Source organism: Marmota monax, unplaced genomic scaffold (genome assembly GCF_021218885.2).
Source record: "Marmota monax isolate L192 unplaced genomic scaffold, Marmota_monax_Labrador192_F-V1.1 WCK01_AAM20220418_F8-fsc00275, whole genome shotgun sequence".
NCBI classification, from domain to species: Eukaryota; Metazoa; Chordata; class Mammalia; order Rodentia; family Sciuridae; genus Marmota; species Marmota monax.
In genome coordinates, this window is record NW_026691942.1 from 1,464,643 (window position 1) to 1,488,734 (window position 24,092).

At 37.3% G+C, this 24,092-nt stretch overlaps 1 pseudogene; it reads left to right on the forward strand.

Annotated features, from left to right (window-relative positions):
• Positions 1–1,418: 1,418 nt before the first annotated feature.
• Positions 1,419–15,096, forward strand: LOC124109661 (protein SPT2 homolog; annotated as a pseudogene).
• Positions 15,097–24,092: the final 8,996 nt, after the last annotated feature.

Here is a 24,092-nt window from a genome sequence, read left to right on the forward strand (position 1 = left end):
TCATATTAATAGTACAGCATCAAGAAATTACTTAATATATACAGTGTGGCCTTTATATTAACTATGATATTTAATACTAATATAATTGCTCCCTAGAGGCTTTTGCAATAATATAATTGCCATATGGATCTTCAATGTTTTTTAAATTTTAATTTGTTATATATGACAGCAGAATGCATTACAATTCATATTGCACGTATAAAGCACATATCTCTGGTTGTACACAAAGTAGGACACACCATTCGTGTCTTCGTACATGTACTTAGGGTAGTGATTTCCACCTCATTCCACCGTCTTTCCTACCCCCATGCCCCCTCCGTTTCCCTGCCTCCCCTTTGCCCTATCAAGAGTTCATCTAATCCTTCCATATTCATCTAATCCCCCCAACCACATTATGAATCAGCATCCTTAAATCAGAGATAACATTCGGCATTTGGTTTTTTGGGATTGGCTAGCTTGGGAATGGGACCACCATTTGACCCAGTTATCACACTCCTCAGTCTATACCCAAAGGACTTAAAAACAGCATACTACAGGGACACAGCCACATCAATGTTTGGAGCTTCAATTCTTGTATAATAACTGCTCTATGACATCAATACTACTATGACATCTGTACTTGAAAACCAAATTGATATTACAGCTGCCCTAAGGCTTTTAATATTAATAAATTAGCCAAATAATGGCATTTAAGACTAATAAAACATATGCATTGTAGCCTTCAATACAGTAGGTAATCCATTTTTAAAATTGCTTTTATTTTTTAAATTCATGACAGTGGAATGCGTCACACTTCTTATTACACATATTCATATTTCTGTTTGTATATAAAGTATGTTCACACCAATTCATGTCTTCATATGTGTACTTTGGATAATGACGTCTATCACATTCCACCATCATTGCTAACCCCCTGCCCCGTCCCTTCCCCTCACATCCCTCTGCCCTATCTAGAGTTCGTCTATTCCTCCCATGCTCCCTCTCCCTACCCCACTATGAGTTAGTCATCTTATATCAGAGAAATGTAGGTAATACATTTTATAGCATCAAACTGATGGCTGCCTTGTAATTGCCATCTGAAAACTAACGTGATATCCATATTATAACATCAAAAACATAAAATTGCTGCCTTTTGGCCTTTAATATTGAGATATCATCCATATTATAGCATGTAAAAATGATATTAGCAATGCTATGGACTTCAATTTTCATGTGAACTCCATAGTATGGCATTCCAACTGATAAAGCAGCTGCCTTTTGGCCCTCAACACTGACATACTATCCATATTTTAGCTTTAAAAACTGATAATGTGGGGGAGGGGTGGGAAAAGGATTGCCGAGGCAGAGCCCTCAGCATAGTGACTGCCTCAAGAAGTTGTGCTTTTGCTCCTTTCCGAGTGCTCGGCCCAGTGTCTGCTCCTCAGCCAAACATGGACTTCAGAGAAATTGTCTTGATAGCTTCCAAAGGACAAGGTGTCCACAATGTGCCAACAAGATATAGTTTAGCAGTGGGACCTCCCAAGAAAGATTCAAAAGTTAAAGGTTTTCAATCAGCAGCTGTACAAGCTTTTCTTAGAAGAAAAGAAGAGGAAATCAGACCTTAGAAGAGAAAAGGAGAAAAGAAGAACTAGTGGAAAAATGAATTGAGCTCAAACATGACAAGAAAGCGAGAGCTATGTCTAAGAGGGCAAAGGATGATTTCCGTGGTTACAATGGGATTCCTACTGAGGAAAAGTCAAAGAAGAGGCAGTCCGTGGAAAGCCACCTCAGCCAGGCGGTAGAACAAGAGGATGGATTTTTAGAATACAATCAAGCAGAGTCAGAGCAGGAGTATGAGAAAGAGCAAGTACCTCCCAAAGTTGAAAGCAAACCAAAGGTTCCCCTTAAAAGTGCTCCACAACCTCTGAACTTCACCAATTTACTGAGGCTGGCTGAGATCAAGGTAGTGAAGAAATCAGAAGAGCAGCTTATGGCTGCAGAAGAACTTAGGGAGTGAGAATTCTGGAATGAAAGCATAGGAAAAAGAAACTTGAGACAGATGCAAAACTACCTCCAACTGTGTCCAAAAAGGCACCCTCTCAGAAAGAAAGTGTGGGCACAAAACTTAGCAAATGTTCTGGAGATAGGCACCCTTCCTGTAGAGGAATGTCCTTTCCTCATACTGAGAAGAAATCTGAACCCAGAACAGCCCATGAGAAACACTTATCAGTGTCTTCATCTAAATCCATGCCAGGAGAGAGGACCAAGGCAGGATCTGGCTATAGTTCCCACCCCTCACTTTGTGAGGGTCATGTCAGACCTGTTTTCAATGGAGCTATAAAGCCCCACTCTTGCACCTATTCACCAAGTGTCCCAAAGACTTCTGCCAGTGGGACTCAGAAATCTGCTACTGAGCACAAAGCCAAAACATTTCCTCCTTTCCATCCTAGCCATTCCAAGCCTGGGCCCACAGTCACCCCCACACAATAAGGCTAAGAGTCCAGGTGCCAGGCAGCTAGGCAGCAACTCCCAACTCAGCCCCTGGGAGACCCAGCCCAGGGACTGCTCAGTCCATACTTAATTCTGGCCTTGTGCCTAGATGCCAGAATGGGAGCGCCAGCTCAGGACCTGAGCGCTCGGTCAGTGGGATCAAGAAGCTAGTCAGTGACTCAAATCCTTCTGGGCGGACAGTAACTGATACAAATGACCCTGGACCACCTGCTAAGTAGTTCCAGTGGCCCGGGTGACTCATCAGTGTCTCAGGTAGTTCTGGGAGACTTGTAGGCAGCTCTGGAGGCCCTAAGCAGCCTACCAGCAGTCCACATGACCTTTGACAACTGGTGACTGGCTCAGGACCCCTTGGACAATCAGTCAGTGGGCTTGGACGATTCATAAGGGGCTCCATTCCAGCTGGACACACTAGTTCAGGCCCTGGAAGACCAGTAAGTGGCTTAGGACCTGGGTGAACAGTTAGTAGCCCAGGTCCCCTTTAAAGGTGACAGGAGTAAACATCAAGGATGAATAAACAACATGAATCAGCAAAAGGACTTGTTTTTGACTTGTTTTGGACTTTGCAGTGACTAAGTGACTTTTTAGTTGTAAACATGTTTTGGTTATAGGATGACTAGATAGTATGCCCATGTTAGATAAAGTTGATGATGTAACTAGGTAGTGTGCTTATGTTAGATAAGTTAGACATAAACAAGTTTGTTGTAAACATAAAGAGTATATAAGCGCGAGGGAAACTCCATGTATTTGCTCACAACCAACTCTCGTCGCCTGAGAGTAAGATCGTGCAGTTGTGTGCCAGCCACCTCGTGTATTGCTTTGTGTGGTGTGCGAATAAACCAGCATTTCAAAAGGCAATCGAGTCCGTGCTTGGTGTTCGCGTACGTCGTGGTCCGGGGTCCAGTGCAGATATCCGGAAGGGAACTCCTGGTAACCAGACAAGGCTGAGAAGCTGCTCGTGACAGTTGGCGTAGTCGGCAGGATACGGAAGAAGAGCTCCGGAGCAGGTAAATATAACCCACATGGCAATGCACAATTTCTTCTACTGAAAACCTAGAATGACCGTGATCGTCCGGCATCTAGGCTGAAGGTGGAATGAAAGGGGAGTGCCCCCACCAAAATCCTTAGGAGGACGGTGGTCCCTGTGCATGGGGTGGCTTAAGGAAAGGATAGAAAATTGGGCACTATATAGCTGGCATCAGGGGATAAGTCAGATACCTTATAAGATAGAAACAAACAGGTTTATTGCTTGGAAAATTCATATAGCTAAACTGAGGATCCTCTTAAAAATAGCAACATGGGCTTCAAGGAAGTAATAAAAAGATTTAGGCAGAAATGCAGAATAGGAGAACTAAAGCTCGAGCAAAAGGAATTAAAATCTCAATCGCCATGGCGAGGTATTGAAAGAATTGTTCAGGCAAAGATGCCTGAGTTCCAGAAAGGAACCACAGTTGAGGTAACATTAAGTAATCCTCAGACCGTCAAGCCCATAATGGAACGGGCTGACAAGAAAGAAATCCCGGGAATATTATGTAAAATTATAGATGATATAGATGATGACAGGCTAAGAGGCAAAAGGTTAGTAAAAGAAGCCCTTAAAAATGGAAGTAATAACCCATTTTTGAAAGATATATTGAACCAACTGGAAGCTCCTGATAAGGCCAGCATGCCAGTTTCAGTAATTAAAACATCCACACCCGGACGGGGACGCCCAGATGGGTTGGAACAAGTTATTGAAACTAGGGACTTAACTAGACCTGAAATGGTTCAGTTAAGGCAAGATTTTTCACAGAAAGGTCAGACCGACGGAGATTTTTTGTTTACAATTCATAGTAAGGGAGGCAAGTCTATAAGACTCGCAGGCAAGGAGATGCAGGTGGTTAATATCCAGATAGACAATCCGAGTGTTGCGGACACTTTGGCAAAGATTATACAAGAGGAACCTGACAGGGTACGCACACTTTGGGATTGGATTGCAATAGCCTGGGCAGAGGCCATCCCACATATAGATTGGGGTGTCTTTGAAGGCCAGGTACAGTGGAAGAATCCCAGTGAAGGGATTAAGATAGTAAAGAAGTTAGCTATTTTTAGCAAAATTTATAATCAGTTTCAAGGATCCCCTTTAAGTGCTCACTTAACAGCCGCGCTTAGGAGAATAATTATAAAAGGGGCACCAGAACAGCATAGAATGATGTTGGCAACCATGCTAGCTGGAGCCAACACCCTATGGGATGTAGTTGAGTTCTTAAAACAACATCGAGAATTACAACAAGAGCACAAAATGTCATTTCAAGCTGCAATGACATTTCAAGCTAAAGCCCGAAACCCAGTCTGTTTTCCAACAAATGGTAACGGAAATATTAAATGTTACCAGACAAAAAACTTCCATTTGGGAGGCCCGCCTGGCCAGTGGAGCCTCCCAAGAAACAGAAATATGTTGGGAAATGGCAAAGACTGGAGAAAGGTGCGACCAGGACAAGCCTGGACACAAGGAAATGTTGCTGTAAACAACAGACAGATAGGAAGCAGAATGAAACCACAAAGGCCGGTACCGCGAGGAAATCAGGTGCAGGGCCAAAGAAGAAGGTTTGGTTTAACAATGCCAAGGTTTGGAACACCCAGATGGCAAAACAGCCAGACACCCGGCCATTCATACAATTAAAATTTATAGTTGATAATCAAGAATATACAGACTCCTTCCTGATAGATACGGGAAGCGAGGTAACAATAGTCAGAGATGATTTTGTAAATAATAAACCAGCTAAGGAAAAAGTTATAGTACAAGGAGTATCTGGACATAGTGCAGAAATGAGAAAAGAATGGGTAACATTTAAAATATATGATTTGGATTATACAATACAAGTATTGGTAGGCAAAGTTCCACATGGAGTATTAGGAATTCAGGAACTCAGGTTATTATATGGTGAATGGTTACCTTTGAAGAGATTGAAGTGTTTTGAAACAAAAATTTTAAGTCAAGTAAAGATTGATCCAGTAAAATTGCCCCATACTCCACCAGTATTTACTAAACAGTATCCTATTAAAGGAGGACATGAAGAGATTAGCACCACAATAAAGGAAATGTTGGAAAAAGATATAATAGAAAAGGCATCATCATTTAAATATAACAGTCCAGTATGGCCTGTTATGAAACCTAATGGCAAGTGGAGATTGACGGTAGACTATAGGAATATAAATAAAGTAACCCCCTCTATGCCAGGTACTCTCCCAGATGTAGAGTCCATTTATGCTCAAATTAGAAATTTTTCACCTACTTGTTTTTGTGCTATAGATTTGAGTGATATGTTTTTCGCTATCCCATTAGATATTAAGAGTAGAGAATTGACTACATTCACTTGGGAATCAGTACAATATAGGTTTAAGAGGTTACCACAAGGATATAAAAATAGCCCAATTATAGCACATGTAACTTTACAAGAAACGTTAAAGGATTTTCAAGATAAAGGAACTACTAAGTTATGGTCATATGTAGATGATATATTAATTGCTGGGAAAGATATGACCAAGTTAAATAAGGTAAAGGACGAGGTAGTTACATTATTGAAGTCAAAAGGATGGTCCATCAATCCTGATAAAATTCAGGGTCCAGCCACGTCAGTTAAGTATCTGGGGGTGGTGTGGACTACAGAAGGACCTAAGGTTCCAGATGCAGTGATAAATAAGATTTTGGCTTTACAGTCACCAAAAACCAAGACAGAGGCTCAGCAGGTGATGGGCATTTTGGGATATTGGAGATTACATATTCCATATTTGCAAATGATTCTGGCTCCAATACACAGGGTATGCAGGAAAGCTGCGGACTTTGTATGGGGACCGGAACAGAAAAAGTCATTAGAATTAGCTAAGGAATATGTTCAGACATATACCCAATTGTATGTACCTCAACCTGGTGAAGAAATTGTAATTGATATAATATATGCCAATGACTTTGGAAATTGGGGCATATATACTAAAAGTAATAGTCAGACTAAACCAGTTGGGTTTTACTCCAAAAGATTTCCTTTTTCCAAAAACAAGTACTCTTTCTTTGAAAAAACAGTGTGGACAGCTTATACGGCAGTACAGAGTCTAGGTTTTGTTTTAACTAATAGAGTAGTTACATTAAGAACTCAGATACCAATTTTGGATTGGGTACGAACTAAGGAGGAAGACTTTAGAGGTTTACCCATGGAACAAAAAGTGTTGAAATGGAAATGGTATTTGTTAACTATAATTAATGATGCAACAGTGTCAGGGAATAATAAGACATTAAGGTTATCAGAATTAGTTTTTGCTCAGCCTATGGTAGAAGTACTGGTAGAGGTTAAACAACCAAAGACACAACCTATTGGAAAATGGGGGGCAGTTGCTTCTCATAAAAATGCATGGTTCACAGATGGATCAAGTAAAGTAGTAGGAAATATCACTAGATGGAAAGCTGTGGCATATCGACCAAGTGATAATAAGATCTTAGTGAAGGAAGGCTCGGATGCCTCAGCACAGTTAGCAGAACTCTGTGCAGCAAAATTGGCCGTTGAACAATCTATCCATGAAAAGAAAAAGTATATACACGTTTTTTCGGACTCATGGGCAGTTTGTAATGGTATTGCCATATGGTCTTCAAAGTGGAAGGAATCTGATTATAAAATTAATGGGAAAGATGTATGGGGAATACATATTTGGAAATTTCTTGCGGAGGCACCTATACATGTAAAGATAGCGCACGTTGATGCTCACACAGGACGTACGGATGAAATATCTAAATTTAATGATGTGGCAGACAAATTGAGTAAATTTGACTCCGAAGGGCTAAAATTGGTGAATAAGGCCCCTTGGAAAATATTAGATAGAACAGATACAAAGATTCGGTTGAAACGTGACCCAAATTGGCATATAAAACTTCCTGAATTGAATGCTGATATTTCGGAGGATGAGATCCGACAATTGCATAAGGAATTAGGACATATTGGAACACATGGAATGTTCCAGTGGTTTCAAGGAAGAAATATAAAAGTCACCTGGGGAGCATGCAAGCATGCGATATCTGGATGTGAATTATGCGCATCCTCGGTACAACGTTTCCGGAGGGATCCACCCCATAATAGGCCGTCACCAAGAGGATTTAATGAAAAGGTACAAATTGATTATATTGGTCCTTTGCAGAATGGAAAATATATGTGTACTATGGTAGATTGTAGTACCGGATTGGGACATGCATGTGCAAGTAGACATGCAGATCAAAGCTCTACTATGAAAACTATTTGGAGCTGGTGTGCAGCATATGGATGTCCTTGGAATGTGACTTCCGATCAGGGTTCTCATTTTACTGGTAGAAATGTTCAGAAATTAGCTGACGTTTTAGGAATTAATTGGGATTTTCATTTGGCCTATAATCCACAAGCAGCAGGAAATATTGAAAGGTTCAATGGATTATTAAAGACTAAATTGTGGCAGATAGGACAAGATGTGCCATTTGACAAGGCAATACTGATTGCAGTTTTTGAACTTAATTCTAGGCAAAGACTGCACAGGAGATCACCCTTTGAGGAAACATTCCAAAAGGACATCGATGTGCAGGCAGACGGGGACCCAAACCCAGATAATATAAGACCATATAAGGTGTGGATACGTAACAGAAAAGATAACTCTGTGATTAAAGGTGAGATTGTATCACACGGACAAGGAAATACCCTATGGGTATCGACTGGAAAAGGGGACCTCAGATTAGTAAAAAGCCAGGATGTTGTCACTAGGTAAACGTTTGTGTGTTTGGTTTAACATATGCTTTATTATCCTGATTGTATATTCTTGCTTGTTTTTGGGTGGATATTTTTATTGTAACGAATGGCAGACAGCTCTTTTGAATGGTTCTACTTGTTTTAATCATTCACACATTCACAACGGTAACATGAATCATAAATTGTTGGTACAGGATTTGCTACCCTGTTATGTACTTAATTATACACTATGTTTCTGGTAATGGCACCTAGGACTTTGTTACTTTTGCTATTTTTGCTACTTTTGATAGCCCTGCAGTTCTATTCAGTAATGGGAAATCAAACTACAACTCCCACTACTTTTACTACTACAACTCCATATTATTTTGGTATCAGGAACATTAACCTGACCAAGCATTCTTACAAAGATTGGATCTTCAATTATATTAATTTCACTCATTCACTTCAAGAGTGTAATAATTCTTGTGCAGTAATACCACAATATTGGAAAAGTAACAAATTCCTACAAAATTTTACTGCTATTAGATACCTGTTTTATCATAATTATGCATTTTGCCACCATTATAACAAACACTCCGCACCTAAGGAGTGTGACCATTTTTGGGACATCAATACAGTTGGGGTATATAGCCCAATGTTTAGATCTAGTGCGGATGGAGGAACTTCTAATAAATATGAAACTAACCCCCTCCGATGTCATCTTGTACCTGGGATTATGGATATGTGGTCTTATAAGCCACATTTTGTGTATCATTATAGGAAACTTGGAGGCAAACCTTTAGTTAAGAGCTATAATGCTACAGCAGCAGTGCTTAATAATCCAAACCTTACTGTATATACTTTTGAGGAGTCTACAGAAGAGAATGACTTTACATGTATAAAAGCAGCAGAAAAGGATGTTGCATCACTGCCTTTTCAGGTTTGGGTGTCCAACAAACAGAATGATTATAATTTATTCGATTATGAATATGAAGAATATGACTATTCTTCATATGATGATGGAGAAGAAGAAGGTTCTGGTGAATTTACAACTACAACCCCACGAACAACTACGTTGGGGATAAATTTGTTGCCATATAATGATTCTAAGGAAATGTTGGATGAGTGGAAAAGATTGCCTAGACATTTACAAGGAGCTAGGCCGTTGCCTAGATGGCCGCAAGTTTTAGTTGAACCCTACGGGACATGGTGTCCAAAAGAGTTACAGCAGTATCTAGATTCCATGAGCACTAAACAAAGGAATATGTCTATATATATTGAAGATGTGCAAAGCAGAACTCATTTGAATTATACCCATTATGTATCTTGTGTAGCGGATTTTCCTAATTTACCTATATATGGAAAGTTCGAGATTCTACAGAATCCTGATAGATCCTTAGAAATACGGAACCAATCTTATCTTACTATAGATAATTGGTGGAAAGTCAATACCTTAGGTACCGCCACTTGGCGATCACCTGTTGTGTTGACCGACCCTTTACCACAGCCATTTACCCATAACTTGGTTAAACCAGTGGCCACGCCTCCTAAATTACAGGATAAAATCGGGTATGTTTGTATCCGTAGCATTTTTGGAGATATGCTTAACCGAACACAGGGACAAGCATTTATTGGTAGAGTTTGCTTCCCTGTTGATTCAACCTTCCTTAAGTGGTGCCAATATAGATATTATTATAAAATTGGTAATTATTCATCTGTAACTTATAAGATTCACACACAGGCCTGTAGGCTGGGTCCAGCTTACAGGATGACTGGGGTATTACATCCTGTATTTGGAATGTTTAATCACTCTGGATGGCTATTATTTGAAAACAAAACAAGGAGGTATGTTTTTAAAAATGCCAATAATGAATGGGACCTCTCAGAGATTGTGGATAGCCCGAAATTGGGACAGAGAGTGCATAGTCCAGGGTTACATGATTATAAATTCACCGTGGACAAATACATTGTTAACCAGACAGTGTGGAAAAATTACACACAATATTATAATATATTTAATTGGACATGGTGTTATAATTTTAGCAGACAAAATTGTGTACAGAATCCTCTTCATGCTGTATATTTGAATGCCTCTCATATGCATCTTGAGGTGAATAATACGTGGCATAGGTTTGATAATCAGTCCTGGCAACCTGTATTGGTTATCACACCCAAGGATATTTTGAATAAATACTTTTATAATGTCACATTTTTACAAATAGATTATACTTATAATGGATCCAAAGGAGAGTCTTCAAAGTGGCCTTATTATAAATGCCAAGACTGTACCTTTAAGTTTTATGATGATTTCTTTGGGACTTTGATTCCCGTGTTTAATTTGAGTGATGACAAAATCAGAGCGAATGTCCATAATATGTCAATCCCGATGGGAGTTGATTCTAATTATGTGGACACTAAAAATGTTAGTTTAGCTATGGAAAGATCTACTTGCAGATGGTTTCCACACTCATGGCAATATGTGATTGGTATTCATAGGTCTATTATGCATAATGATTCCACGTACTATGATATCCCTCTTGATGTGAATATAACTGGAAACTTTTCCAAACATTATGAAGGTGGTAACGCTGTATTAGACAATCAGCAGAAACAAACGAGGACTTATACTTTACATCCAACAGTATATTCTCTTGAATTTGTACCACCAGATTTGGATGAAGTTACTTTAGTGAATTACAAAACAGACACTTACCTGGTAAATGCTGATGACTACTGGTCATTGAAGACTGGGTGCCCTAGAGCACAGCTCTGGGATTCTATAATTAGATACCATGTGGATATAGCAGATAGAAAAACTCTGAAATGGTGGTTGACACAAGGAATGGATTTCTCTACTTGGTCTAGTAAAATATATCCAGGAAAATTACCTTATTACTGGTATATGTTATTACCAGGAAGTGAAAATGAATGGAATCTTTATGATATTGTAACACATGATGTTTTACATAATAATACTGATGTGTTTGATGCACATGCAGGTAATCATATTATATATACTACAAAGATGGATATGCAGAAATGCTACATGGAACCGACCTCTTTGAATCCTTGTTTAATCGATAGAGGAGGATTTAATAAAACCAAGGGATGGGTTACTGCCCATTTCCCAAGAGCGGTCCTCTTCCCACGCAAGGAAAAGGACGGTAATTTTATGAAGACTTTAGAGGCTCCAGGATTTTTACCTTTACTACATCAGCCAGTTAGATTCTTGATACAACCACAAGTACAGCCAATTGTGTTACGTTTGTCTGTTAGTGATTTGTTGAAAGGTGAAACTGTATGTCCTTCTTTTGAGTCTACTGTGTTGCCAGATTTGTTTTATTCAGTTCAAAGAAATGCAGCAGGACGGAGACCTTTGCAGTTCGCAGCGATTGGCGCTTTCCTGGCCGGAGCAGCTTTGGGGGCAGCAATCGCTGGAGCAATGACGGAGGAACTTCGAGTGGAAATTTCAGCTCTTCGAGGACTTCAGAATAAACAGAACTTTGTTATCTCACAATTATCTAAAAATCTGCACTCCGCATCTTTACTTATGGAAAGACTTTCTGCAGAACAGGAACTTTTGAAACATCATGTTGATGCATTAAGTAAGGTGATTGAAACCATGGATGCATCATGGAATGTACGTATGAAACAATTGGAGGCAACTCAGGAGTGTGAACATCTGCAAGCAATGATCACCGCGGGATTAGAAGAAATAAGACTGTTATTTAGAACTGGCATAGGCATGGAAACTGCATCAGCTATAACCATATTAGATCCTACAAAGGATTCTTGGTGTGAAACTGGTGTTTGCATGATTAATTTATGGCAAATGTCGACATCTAAGGTTGTAATAGGATATCCAACTAAGGCTATACCGAAGAAAATTGGTAAAGATTGGATAATACCATTTGATAAGTTTTATTGGTTAAAATGGAACAATATGTCATATTATGTGCCTAGTGAAGCCACTTATGCTATAGGTAAAACAACTATTATAGCATATGATCTTTTCTCAGATGAACCTAGGACTTCTGATATAACTATATCTATGCCTCAGGCTACTTTGTTAGATCTTGGGGATTTTAATATGTTGTCTTGTTATCCTGAACCTTACATGGTTCGACGATGGCAAAACATTTCTTATAGTGATTCTTTGAGTCTGAATGCTGGTTGTCATGTACATTCCAATGTCATGATGATGGAACATATGAATCTAACTGTTAAGAAACATCTATTTAGGTCTAAGTATTTTACTGCTACGCAAAACTTACGAGTCCTGACTCAGGTGGTTTATATGTCTAATCATACTTTTGGGTTACATTCTTTTGTACCCCAGCCACCTCTGTCAGAAGAATATAAAAATATGATGAAAGCAACAGAGGTAGCCAAATCCGTTTATGCTTCATTAGGAAAGGAAATCGAGACAGTACATAACCAAACTACTGAACTTCTCCAAAGATTTTCAGGTGAAACTCATAAAGTTAAAATGTTAGTTGATTCTGGATATTTGATTCCACGTGACTTTCAGTATACTTATGATTGTAGTTTTGTAGGTTTCTTTAGAAAATTAGTTCATGCAGATGTTAGTTGCATTATGAGATGGAACCCTTTCCATTGGCTTAAGGAAGGATTGCTATATGTATGTTGTTTTGTATTATTTGTATTATGCATTAAGATTTGTTTAAAGATTAATAAGTCTGCAGGAAAGAAAACTTACATTAAAATGGATAAACTTCAACATTACAGGGACCATGAAGCGAAAGGCACTAAGAAAATTAAATCCAAGAAGGAGAAGGACGGAAAGATCGAGGAATTATTCTGAACAGTTGCACTACGCAAATTGTCATCTTTGCATTGAATTTCATGTAAATACATGGTTTTCATATAGTGCATATACACTGTTTGGTCAGGAACGTTTTTCTTTTTTATGTAGATTAGTAACATTACGCAGTGGACCATGGTGTCCGCTGGATAAACATCTAGAGGGTATTGTACCTTCTTTATGTATGTTTTTAAATCATGTCTGGAATTGTATTCCTAATATTAATTCGCACTGTGATGTTTATTGTAGATATGATATACATTTGTGTGTTAAGGCTTTATTTGGATTGTTCACTGAAGTGATGAAGTCCGATCATGATTTATTAACCTTACAATCTAATGCAGGTGCTTTTTATGTTAATGGACTTATTTCACTTAACTATAATAGATCATTATTATTTGGTGATGATTTATTGTGTAGAATCAATTCGCAATGCAGACAAAGGAATACATATGTTCCTAGATCTTTATTTGACATATGTTTAAGAAACATTTGTAAGCCTTACTTTATTAAATTATGGACTTATGTGGATTATCATCAACACTTACCTAAGATTGGTTAATATTATAGAATTTCTTGAGGAACTATGTCTGTGGACCAGATAATCATCAAACGGATATTAGGACGCAAGCTGAGGAACGACCTATTATTCAGGAAGGACCGGATGACTCCAATTCCGATGTTCTCTGAAAAAGATGTTAATTATCCATTTATGATAGTTCACAATTTGGTGATAGATTTATTGCTAGTAAAGGATTTGGATTTGGACCTTTATTTACGATTGAAACAACTTTTCGTTCCAAGAGTGAAAGCTCCCTTCTGCTGTGAGTTTCGTGCTATGCTTCATCCTTTTCTGCACTCCTGTGTGGTCGGTGGCTGCATGGATGCCGTGGATTGCATCTTCCAATCTGAAGATTGGTTTGCAGGGCCGCGACAGCCCATACGTTTCCCCGAGGACGGGCAACTTCCGAATGGATGACCTAAGACAGGGGACCGTACTTGTCGCTTTGATACATCGGCACCATCAGTAACATCGGCGCCTCCGTATCAAGGGGGTGGAATGACAGGAGTAAACATCAAGGATGAATAAACAACATGAATCAGCAAAAGGACTTGTTTTTGACTTGTTTTGGACTTTGCAGTGACTAAGTGACTTTTTAGTTGTAAACATGTTTTGGTTATAGGATGACTAGATAGTATGCCCATGTTAGATAAAGTTGATGATGTAACTAGGTAGTGTGCTTATGTTAGATAAGTTAGACATAAACAAGTTTGTTGTAAACATATAGAGTATATAAGCGCGAGGGAAACTCCATGTATTTGCTCACAACCAACTCTCGTCGCCTGAGAGTAAGATCGTGCAGTTGTGTGCCAGCCACCTCGTGTATTGCTTTGTGTGGTGTGCGAATAAACCAGCATTTCAAAAGGCAATCGAGTCCGTGCTTGGTGTTCGCGTACGTCGTGGTCCGGGGTCCAGTGCAGATATCCGGAAGGGAACTCCTGGTAACCAGACAAGGCTGAGAAGCTGCTCGTGACAAAAGGCCAAGTGTAATGTTGTCTCAGAAATAGTATCTTCCAAGAATATTATTAGTCGAACCAGCAATGGACAGGTAAATGGAATGAAACCTCCTCTCTCTGGCTACAGATCTGCCCAAGCTCCTCAAAGACTTCCTTTCCATACTAGTTATAAAAGGCAGTGAGGATATGAGGAGGAAGATGATGATGATGATGATGAATATGACTCTGAAATGGATGATTTCATTGAAGATGAAGGAGAACCTTAGGAAGAAATATCCAAGCATATTCTAGAAATCTTTGGCTATGACTGAAAAAAACACAAAGATGAAAGTGATTATGCCTTATGTTACATGGAGAGTAGTTGGAAAGAGCAGCAGAATGAAGAAGCAGAGAGTTTAAGACTAGGTATTCAGGAGGACTTAGAGGAAATGAGACGTGAAGAAGAAGAAATGTAGAAAAGCAAAGAAGCTAAAGAGATTAGCTGCTGCTTTATTTTTGAGAAATTCTGGAAACACTGCTGCAAGGAGTTTCTGCCTTCAGACTGAATAAGCCCCCTTATTATTTTAGATTTATACTTGGGTAATCAAGGAGAAGGAATGCATAATGTTACTTGCAGGCTGTCAATTGAGCATAAAGTATTTTTAAATACTCCAGGGTAAAACCTGTAATGCCCACAGTGTGCTCTTATGAAGTTAACTTTCACAGATGCCAGCCTTGATCCTGATGAGCTATGCACTCTAATGTGGAGCCACTCACAAGTCAGCCCATCTTCTGTTGTTCCTTTGCTACTCTAAAAGGAAAGAAAGGATTGCCTCCTAACTCCTTTTAATTCTGCTGATGTGAGTAGGGCACTGCCCAACTCCAAATCAAACTTATTGTCTTTCTGAGGAAACTGGTCCTTCCATTAATGTTTCCAGCAATGAAGTGACCTGTCCTAATCTATATATTTGGATTGAGAACTCAAAAATGTAGAGTAAATTTTATAATTATCATAGATGTTATCCTTGTGACTTTAAGGTACAAATTAAAAGGAATTATATTGTATACTGCATTATACATGGGTTACATTACTGAGCATTCTTATTAATTTAGGTGGTTAGGCAAATAAAAGTTTTCCAGTTAAAAATACAAGTTAGGCTTAAATAAAAATTCTTTTCTGAGTTTTCCTTTCAGATTTATTTATTTTTAATAGATTTATTATTCTGTTGGCTTTAGTGTAAAACAGACAAGGTCACTGTGCCGATTGATTTGTTTTTCTAAAAAGTTCATTTTTATATTGAAGAAAAAAGTTATTTTATTCAAATGTTGGATTTGAGAGAGTGTTTAAAAAACAAGAAAGTGACATGAGAGGCTCCCCCAGAACAAAGATATTTTGGAATCCCAAGGTCCCCCTGTACCTCTTGATGTTAATGACTGCATTTTTAGCTTAAATTCCTTAGAAAATATCATTGAAAAAAATTATATTTGATGTGTATTAAGATCATCACCTTCTCTTTTTGCCCATATTGCATGTTTCTTTCAAGCTATTCACTGTGAAGAGATTCCCCCTCCCTAACCCCTCCCCCCAGGTAGAAAAGTGTGTTTCCTGTTATTGGTATTTTATTTGGCTTGGAACTTTCTTAATTTTCACTCATAAGTCATATCTATAGACATTATATCAGTTAAACCTCAAGTTCAAGCAGTTCCACTCAGGCTGACCTGAGATCTGGCTGGAAGGAAGCCAAGTCTCAAGGACAGTTAGCAACAGAAAATGAGATATGATACTACAGAGCATTTGTCCTTAAATCCAAATATGCAGGATTGGAGGCAGTCAGAAATAAGCTTGTAGGACAATACTTAAATAAATATTCTGGCTTAAGCCACTGGACAGTGGGGGATAGGAAGTAAAGAAGGAGTTGTCCTATAAAGGATCCTTACTCTTCAGCAGGTGCAGACATTTTCATATATTCCTTTTTACCCATGAAATCTTTATTCTTCAAGTTCGGGTATTATACTATTATAGATTACCATTGTTAGCTTTCATAAATGGGACCATATGACTAAGTCCTTTAAAACTTAACTCATTTTGAATTGAGTTTAAAACTTTGAAAGTGCAAGGATTTGATTTTAAAGTTGGAATCCCATGAAATGTGTTTTCTTCATTAGGAGTAGCACCATGACTCTTCACATAGATGTTACACTAGTAGCAGAAAATCCTATTGACTTCCTCTCACCCATCTCAAATACCTTCAGTGAAACTGATTTAAGTATAGTGGGATATTCTATTTTATAAAATAGGTTTAGAACATTATTTTCTCTACCATAGGCGTTCCCTCAAAAAAGTTTTTTTCTTGGATTTTTTTTCCCCAATATTCAGACTCTGAAATTTGTAATTACAATTAAGTACTTATCATAGCTGAAAGATTTCTGGTGGCTTAAAATTTACTAGAACTTAATGATTGATACACTTATTGCTGAAAGAAACCATTGTGCTAGATCAGTAGGAAGAGTCAGGTTGTAACATCCTTCACTTTTGAGCCAGAAGTATTCTTTCATAATAAGATGCTGACCTGCATTAACATTATAAAAGAATACTTCTGGCTCATCAAAAAAAGAAAGTTGTAAGTCCTTTAAATTAGTATTGGCCTTGTTTCCAAGTCCTGTCTTCCGTTTTGTTGTTCTACACTTCCTGACCACTCCAAACAAAAAGCTTACAAGCCTCTGAAGAAACTGGAATAGACTGTTATTTTCTCAAGGTATACAAATTAAGTGATTGACTTTTAATATATTCTCTGCTATTTTTATTTTTAAATTTTCTTATTTCAATATTTGAAGATGTACCTTTTATTGGGTAATGTTAAATCACGAATGTAATAATGTTTTTTCACAATTATAATGTTATGGTGTGCCATTCTCTAACACAAAAGATGTGAAAGCAAAGTAGTTTTCATAAAACTCATGGCTCTGATTGCACAGTCCAATTTGCTTTTGGTGTTTCTATTGTCAAAACAAAGGGCACTTTCTTTGAAGGCTACTTTCAGAACTTGCATTATATTTTCTCTATAAACTATATATGCAATTATGTCCATTTGGAGGCCAGGGTACCACATGTCACAGGCAGCCTTACATGTGTGCCATGAGAAAGTTCAAAGACTGTTAACAAAAAGAAAGTCTATGGGAACTCAAAATTTCATTTTTTGATGGTAATATCCAAGATCCTCTCCAAGAAATAAATTGTTATTTTGTATTTTGTAACTTAAAAGCAGCTATTAGTACATTCCTGAGATATAGCAGGAGACCAAAACATTTTTGAAACGAGAATAAATATATTAAGAGAGACTGGTTGTTTTATTTTCAGTGTGCTGAATATATTAATCTTTATTTTCTGAGTGGATGTGATGAACTAAATATTGAGGTGTTTAATGTATGATTAAGAGTGGAATATAGATTCTTTGAAGTTGTTAAATCCATCATGTCTTTTACATAATGGACAAATCAAGTTTTTTAAAAAACAACCTTTACATAGCTTAGCTTGTTTTCTGGTGCTGTTGACCTGCAAGAGAAAATACTTTTGCATATACAGGTGAATGTTTTGCAATTTATGTATACAAGAAATTGTAGGCATTAAAGATATTTTATTGAAGAAAACCCTGATAATGTGGCAGTGATAGTTTGAGTTCTTCTTTTCCTATCCATATCCCTTTAATTTCTTTCATCTAATTTCTTTGGCTAGAGTTTCAAGAACTATGTTAAATAGAGGTGGTGAGAGAGGGCATCCCTATCTTTTTCCAGTTTTTAGAGGGAATGCTTTCAATTTTTTTTTCCATTTAGAATGATGTTGGCCTGGGGCTTAGCATAGATAGTTTTTACAATGTTGAGATATGTTTCTGTGATCCCAAGTTTTTCTAGTGTTTTAAGTTGTGGAACCAAACTAGATGCCCTGCAGTAGATGATGGATAAATAAAATGTGGTATATACACAATGGAATATTACTCAGCATTAAAGGAGAAAATGGCATTCGTAGGTAATTGGATGGATTTGGAGAATATTATGCTAAGTGAAGTAAGCCAATCCCCCAAAACCAAATACTGAATGTTTTCTCTGATATGTGAATGTGATCCCTAATGGGGATGGGGGTGGGGTGAGCATGGGAGGAATGGAGGAACTTTAGATAGGGAAAAGGGAGGGAGTTGAAGGAAATGGGCAGAGGGGTAGGAAAGATGGTAGAATGAGGTGGACAGCATTACCCCAAGTATATGTATGAAGACACAAATGGTGTGACTCTACCCTGTGTATAACCAGAGACATGAAAAATTATGTTCTATATGTATATTATGAATCGAAATGCATTCTACTGTCATGTATAGCAAATTAGAATAAATAATAAATTAAAAGAAAAGAGACAGAAAAAAAACCCAGTAATGTGGCTGCCTCTAGTCTCTTGTGCTAAAAAGAAAATCCATATGGCATTCCCTGAGGTCTTTAGTTACTAATGTCATACTCATTCATACAGCATCATGAAATTGCATGATATATGCAATGTGGTTTTTAATGCTCATATGTAACTAAATACTAATAAAACTTCTTCCTGTAGGCCTTTAGTAAAAATATAATATCCATGTAGAGCTTCATTTCTCATCTAATAACTGCCCTGTGGCATTAATGCTACATCTATCTTTGAAAACTGAAATTGATATTATAGCTTCCTTGTATCTTTTTTCCATTAATGAATTAACCATATAATGACATTTAAAAATAATATAATAGCTGCCCTGTAGACTTCAATACTGATAATATATCCATTGTTTAGCATTAAGAACTAATGAAATAGCTGCCTTTTGCACTTTAAATCTGAAAAATTATATGAATTATAGCCTCAAAAGTGATGAAATTGATACATTTTGGCCTTTAATATTGATGTAATATCCATGTTGTGCTATCAAAATCTGATAAAATAGTTTCCCTGTATCTTACAGTACTGTTATTCGATTCCTATGATACCATGAACAATTCATGAAGCAGGTGCCTTGTGGACTCTAATATGACATGATATCCTTAATGGAGCATGAAAAAGTGATAGGTAGCTTCCATAGAGTCTTTGATGAGAATTATTCATAATATAATATGAAAAACTGATAAATTAGCTGCCTTGTGATGTTTAATTCTGATCAACTATCTATAGTATATCTTCAATCATTGATAAATATATCTTTGCCTTGTGGCCTTAAAAACTGAAATGATATTACTATACAATTAAAAACTGACAAAATAGCCTTTATGTGTCCTCTGTCCCTATCCAGACATTCTCATTTTTTTATGAAAAATATATGTGATGGTTGCTACATGGCAATTTATATTAATATGATCTTCAAAATATAATATCTATAATTGATAAGTAGCTTATTTGTGGCCTTTATAGCCAACATGAGATTGATAACATAGGTTCAAATGTCATATAATGGCTTCCTTGTGGTGTCCAATATTAAAAAAAAATCTACACAAAGAGCATTCTTGAACTACAATAATACCTTCACTGTGGCCTTTTGTATTCATATGAATTCCATACTAGGATTAATCTAATTAATCTAAAGTTAATATAAGAAGTTCATTGGCCCATATGACTAATAAGAAATCCATAGAATTGCACTGAAAAGTAATATAATAGCTTCAAGGTGGCATTGAATTTTTTTCTTATTTTCCTATTTTATTCTGCCGCAGTCTGGCTGGGCACAAAATAACCGAGCTGCCACACAGCCTTGTAGGTTCAAAACAGGAACTCCTTTATTCTCTGCACCCCCCACAAACAACACGCACGTGGCCTTCTCCACAGACACACCACACACCAACCGGAAATCCCTCCTCCGGAAATCCCTCCTCCCACACTTCCCCAACCAATGGGAACTCTCCGGGAATTCCCAAGAGAACTCCAAAGTAGAAAATAGCGGGCGCCCTGCTGGAGGCAGCAAGAGCCGCCCCATTGCCCGACAGTAAAGGTCAAATATACAATACAATCAATCCAGCATCACAGCAATTATATATAGCTTAACTCAATCATCATCTCAATGGTTCGCTGGTGTCACCTTTCAAACATTCCCTCTGGCAAATGCCAGGTGTCATTCTGACTGGCTATGGCTCTCAGCATATTCTGATTTGTTAAATATGATAGCTGAATGCATTGTAATTCATATTACACATATAACACACAGTTTTTCATATCTCTGGTTGTATACAGAGTATATTCACACCATTTGTGTCTTCATACATATAGTTTGGATAATGATGTCCATCTCATTCCACCATCATTTCTAACCCCATGCCCCTTCCTTACCCTCCCACCCCTTTGCCCTATCTAGACTTTGTCAATTCCTCCCATGTTCCCCCTCCCTACCCCACTGTGAAACAGCCTGATGCTGGTTGTTTTACTGATTCATATTAATAGCCATTATTTATCAGGTGGTTAGTATGTGCCCAATACTTTTTTAAAAAATATTTTATTTTTTAGTTGTAGTTGACACAATACATTTATTTTATTTATTTTTTTATGTGGTGCTGAGGATCAAACCCAGGGCCTTGCACATGCCAGCCCCCCTGCAATACTTTTAAAACAATTCATGAACTAGATTTCTTTTTAAAGTTATGTTTATTCAGATATAATTTATATATGGTACAATTTGCCCTATTTAGTTTTAAGTTATATGAATTTCGACAAAAAATATAAAAAATTACAACATACATATATATGTATATATATATTTTATATGGATATATAGATATATAGTACTAGAGTCAAGATACAGAATATGTTACCTTGTTCTCCTTTACTTCTTAAAAAAACAGAGAAATTAATTTTAATATATTTTCATTTAACCCAGTGGATTACCAACATAATTTGCAAAGAAAATAATTATAAGATATTTCATGTTCATTTTGTTTTCTTAGTAATTCTTTAAAATCTAATGTCTATTTAACACACAGCACACCTCAATTTAGACTAGACACATTTCAAATACTCAGTGGCCTCATGTAACCAATGGCTGCCATATTGGCTCCTCTCTCCATCTTTCACCTTTTGGTGAGACATATGCTGTGGGCTGCATGATGAGTCCCTTGTTATGTGTTTCTTGTTGAGTTCCATCAGAAAGGGACACCAAAGAGATGAACTTAGAATATATAAGAGTAGAGCAAGTGCTTTATTCCTCCCTATAAGACTCTATTAGACTGTGAGTTGGTTTCTTCACGTTTTTGGTGGGAATAACTTTAGTTAGGTTGCCTTCTCTTACAAGGTTTTCATAAAGGCTCTCTCTTTTTTCACCTCCTACCTCTCGAAGTCTGTAGAAGAAAAGGTGCTTTACAAAATTTGTTGGTTTCCCTCAACCTTGCTCTTACCTTTATAAATACCTTATTAAACAATTTTTACCCAGATTGATCTTTTTCATCCTTGTATCTTGAATAATGGTTTTTTAATTATAAGAAAGTAAAATATACTTCATCTCATATCACAGGCAATATGATTAATTATATATTAAAGTATAACATATAAAATGCTAAAACTTTTAAAGAAAATATTTGTGTAACTTTGTGAAGAGAATTGGAAAACAAAAAATACAAAATAAATAAAACCCTGAAAAATTAGATAATATTGTAGTCAAAATTTTTATCTGTAAATATTTATCCAAAAGGGCTGAAAGAGACATGAATTGCATTACTGGTCATTTTTGTTTATTTTGGGGATTTAGCTTGCCTTGATTTCTCATTTGGTTGGCTTTTCCTTCATTGTGTTCTTCCCTTTGCAGATTTTCATTGTTGTTTTTCATGTCCTCCTCATGGAATATTTTGCCAAGAATGTTCTGTAGTGCAGGCTTTCTTGCTGTAAATTCTTTTAGCTTTTGTTTATCACAGAAGGTTTTTATTTCATTGTTAAATTTGAAGCTTAATTTTGTGGATATAAGATTTTGGGTTGGCATCCATTATCTTTTAGAGCTTGGTATATGTTGTTCCAGGATCTCTTGGCTTTGAGAGTTGGGTTGAAAAATCTGCTGACATCTGAATTCATCTTCCCTTATAGGTAATCTGATTTTTCTCTCTTGTGGCTTTTAAAATCCTGTCCTTATTCTGTATGCTAGGCATATTCATTATAATATGTCTTGGTGTAGATCTGTTGTAATTTTGTACATTTGGTGTCCTATAGGCCTCTTGTATTTGATTTTCCAGTTATTCTTCATGCTTGGGAAATTTTCTGATATTATTTCATTGAAGAGATTGTGCATTCCTTTGGTTTGAATCTCTAAACCTTCTTATATCCCAATAAATCTTTAATTTGGTCTTTTGATGGTATTCCATAATTCTTGGATATTCTGTTCATGATTCTTACCATCTTCACTATGAGGTCAACTTTATTTTCAAGTTTGTATATTTTGTCTCCATTTTCTGAGGTCCTGTCTTCTAAGTGATCTAGTCTGTTGGTGATTCTATCTATTGAGTTTTTAAATTGGCTTATTGTTTCTTTCATTTCAAGGATTTCTGTTTGTTTTTTCTCAGTATCTCTATCTCTTACTTGAAGTAATCTCTTGCAACCTGAATTTGCTGTCTTATCTCTTGTTGGTGTGATCAATGGTTGCCTGTATTTGTTCTCTTTGTTTTAAATGTTTTTTTTTTTAGTTATCAGTGGTACTTTATTTTATTTATATGTGGTGCTAAGAATCGAACCCAGGGCCTCACACATGCTAGGCAAGTGCTTTACCACTGAGCCTCAGCCCCAGCCATGTATTTGTTCTCTTGTCTCTTTGTTGGAATGATTGATTTTTGCCTGTATCTGTTCACTTAGGTTGTTCTTTAACTCCTTAGTCATCTTAGTTATGTATATTCTGAATAATTCTCTGACATTTCACCTACTGCACTATCTGTGGATTCTGTTGTTGTAGTATCTTGGTTTGTTTGGGGCACTTTTCTCCCTTGTTTTTTCATGATGTCTATGTGTCTTCCTCTCTTGCAGTGTAGATCCGAGGTATCACAGCTTCTGCCCTATTGTCTTATAGTGTGCCATAGGTTACCAATACCTCACTATTAAGGGAGAGATCAATATTACAGCACTGAGTGTGCCCAGCGTGCAGACATATATCAGTTAGCTTCTATTTTTACATTTATAGTTTTGTCACTATAATCAGAAATGATGGGTTCACTTATCTGCTACCATGTAGTCAATAGGTTTGCATAATGGTTTACAGTTTCTAAAGGTAGAAGGGGGCTCTGGAGGGTTGGATGAGATGTTTATGAGGTAGGATGTGGAATATGGAGGTATTAGATTATGTGACTAGTGAGACAGTGATCATAGGAAGTTGGCTGTTAGTAGGAGGAACAAGAGAGAGGCCACCCCATGCAAGACTCCCTGTTACCTCAGCAACAGGATAGCCATTAGCACCCCTAGTAGAGAAACTTCCGGTATAGCCAGGCCCACAAAGACCTTAGTGACATCTTATACGGTCCTGATTCTTGTCCCTTGATAGAAGCGGCAATATCCCAGTTTTGAGGCAGTGGCAGCCTCAATCCTATATGTACCCTGATGTTGG